At 50.5% G+C, this 3110-nt stretch overlaps 1 pseudogene; it reads right to left on the minus strand.

Moving 5' to 3' along the window:
* Positions 1-273: 273 nt before the first annotated feature.
* LOC139055058 (U2 spliceosomal RNA) lies at positions 274-455 on the minus strand (annotated as a pseudogene).
* Between the last annotated feature and the right edge of the window lie 2655 nt (positions 456-3110).

Genomic DNA, 3110 nt, shown 5'->3' on the forward strand with positions numbered 1-3110 from the left:
GACGCCGCTGTTTCCGAATTCGATTGTTGATTTCATGGCTCGTAAGGCTAACAAGGCTTAACTTGGCCGGTGAAAGCACGTAAAGCTGGTTAGTCATAACTAGGCGCAACAAGTTGCTTGCAGCTAATATAATAACCTCTAAATTGTAATTAAACGCGAGAACGCGAAAGTCAAAATTACTCTTCTTATCATAAAATGGTATATATTACAGTGAAGCTGTGTATGGCTAGGTTTTTAAAAAAATTGCCTGCGTCTATCGAGCCGTGTGGATAGAGAAGGTGGGCTGATCCCGAAGATAGTGCAATGCCGGGCCCATTCGTGGCAGCGGTGAAGCAGCTGCTTTAAGCAATCCGCCAACTTGTAAAAATAAGTTTAATACGTTCATTTCAAATACAACCCGTATCGGATATTACGCTGATACCATCAGATACTACACTTTGACCCGCGTCGGCCATGTCTACGTGAGCACCGCCTTCTCTTTGTCAGCGTTACAAACGCTTGCGTATCTCCTTTCCTTTCCTTTCGCTCTCCCGTGATGGCGGCCCCGTAAGCGTGCTGTCCGCCAGGACCGCGAGGCGGAAAGAAATGCGAACCGTCCATGTGGCACCAATCCCGCAAACTTGGAACGCTTAACCGGAGCAATGACCACGTATCAGAGGGTGTTTGTGGGGAAACCATTTTGTGTGGCCTGTGTTGTGTGTGACTGCTTACGGTTTTCGAGTGAACTCACAACCATTAATGCACTGCGGAACGTCGAGCAACGCACAATCGCCTTGGCTATGGTGAAGCAGTGTGTGCACTCCGAGTGCGGTGAGGTGCGTATCTGTTCTATACGTGCCAGGATTCGTTAGCAAAAGGTGTCGTGCACCGCGCTTTGCAACAATACATGAGCATGTATAACCGCCGGTGCCTCATCATCTTCCGAGGCTCAACGTCGTGGAGGAGCGACTAGTCGCGCCTTGCCTCCCATTTACGCGCATACTGCGTTTGACGCGCGGTAATGGACAGTTCGCCATTAAGGGGTCCACATATTGGCCTCGAGCTCCACCACTGGAAAAGCTGGCGCCACCGTCGGCGTGACGTGCTATTAGGGATCACGTGGACATAGCGGCCGCGTCGGCTGCTTCGGGCGCGCCGAAGCGAGCTGAAAACGAGTTTAAATTCCCTCGTACGCTGCGCGGTCCTCATTCAGTGGCGAAGTTTTCCCGCTTCGAGTGTCTCCTTTACAACGCTTGAAAGCACTACAATAGGTAGTGGCTGTCTTTGAAGGCGCGCAACATGGTAGGCTACTACTCGGTGCCGCAGGGCCGGACGCACGTAACTGAGGCAGGTGTCAGCCTTATTCACACGTAGCCGCGGGACAAGAAGCTGCGTGAAGCTTGGCTCGCGAAACATAAAACCGGCAAACAGTCATTGGCTACAACTCGGGTATGCAGCAAGCACAGACGCGAGGAAGATTTCTGCTACGGCGCCCGGTCTGCGATGTTCTGAAAACGCGCACTGAGACGCTCGCCCGAGTCCGCTGCCTGACAAATGTCATGACGGTTTGGTCTATGAACTTGTCGATGCTATACATACTGGCAAGTTCAGTGGAGTGCAAAGGCAGCGGTAAGAGGCACACTTAAAAAAAGCATGGCATATGGTCATGTTTGTGTTATGAATTAATGCACTGGATTACAATCAAGGAGCAGCGGGAAATTGCACGCTGAGGACACCGATAAACATACAGTGCGACGCAACTCGAGAAATAGTATTGAAAGTTCAAAGAATTTAGAAGCAAAGAAAGATTGAATCGTCGCGACGGCACATGTCACAGTCCCCGTAGGCGTCGAAGTCTCTACATATTCACTGCAGTGAAATTATTTTTGAATAGCTCTGATAGCGCCCACGCATCAATGGTTGCTTGTATGCTGTCAAATGCTCATATACTGCGGCCTAAAGGTCATGGCACGGTGCGAAAACGCGCGCGCGGAGAAAGCGAAACAGTGCGCGGACAAGCATGCAGACGCGCAGTCGGTCGCTGCGAATCTGCGCGATCGCTGCATTGAGGCTTCGTTCTATTACGCTCCATTTAGTTATACAAACGCTATAAAAACATATTTCACATAGTTTGCTCTCAGTGTTTGCCTACCTTTCAAGCAAAAAGCCGGTTCGGGAGACTCCATCGCGGCGACCGCGCGCAGTGGCGTTCACTGTACGTATTCGGTAAAGAGATAGCGTCTGTAAACGATTGTGTGCTTTCAGTTTGTCCAAGGTTATTATTTAGACAGTAAGAAACTTCTCTCGTTTCGAAAGTACTTACAGAAATGTCCGAGAGAGCTCGCACGTGGTGTTTTTAGTGAGCGCTGACAGCAAAACCTATGAAGAGCGCGCCACGTGATCCCTCATACTACGCCAGCGAGGCGCTTCCTATAGATGGCGACTACGTAACTCCTCGCCGCCAATATGCACAGCTTCGCCGGTCGGTCATCCACCTTCACAGAGTGGAATGGCACTCATTTTTAAAAATTTTGATGGTTACAATAGCTTTTCTTTGACAGCGTCGTGGTGCTGCAAGCGCAAGCGCAAAAGAAAAAAAAAAATCAGTTTTACTCGTAATCAGAAGCAGTGATGCGATCGTTGGCGCAATCACGCGCAGTAAGTCTTGCGTGGTCTTGCGTGGTATCGGTCGCAGTAAACACACGGTAAAGATTCGGCAATGCGCGCGAGCGATCATCTTTCGTGAAGTCGTCTTTGTGGAAGTCGCGCTTCCCTGCGGTGCGAAGTGGAGAGACGCGGCGTTATTTCCCCTCATCTAAGCTATCGCGCCTTTGTCTTCATACCTTTCACTTCATTTAAACTGTTTCACCTAAACGTGCTGTTCCATTGTGAGGAGTTGCGGTCATAGAACAATAACGTTCTGAATTTCGCTGGCGCTTTGAGTGCTCGCGTGAGCGCGAAACTGCCGCCGAGCTGCTGGTGGCACGGAATTCAGTGACGACGGATACTGTGACGTCAAGAGGTGGCTCCGATGCCCACTGTGCTCCTGACGCCAGAGGCTCGGTAGTTGACGGGTATTACGGGAACACTAATGGCCATGGACAGCCTACGCCACGCTCATGTCCACGGCC

Source organism: Dermacentor albipictus, chromosome 1 (genome assembly GCF_038994185.2).
Source record: "Dermacentor albipictus isolate Rhodes 1998 colony chromosome 1, USDA_Dalb.pri_finalv2, whole genome shotgun sequence".
Classification (NCBI taxonomy): Eukaryota; Metazoa; Arthropoda; class Arachnida; order Ixodida; family Ixodidae; genus Dermacentor; species Dermacentor albipictus.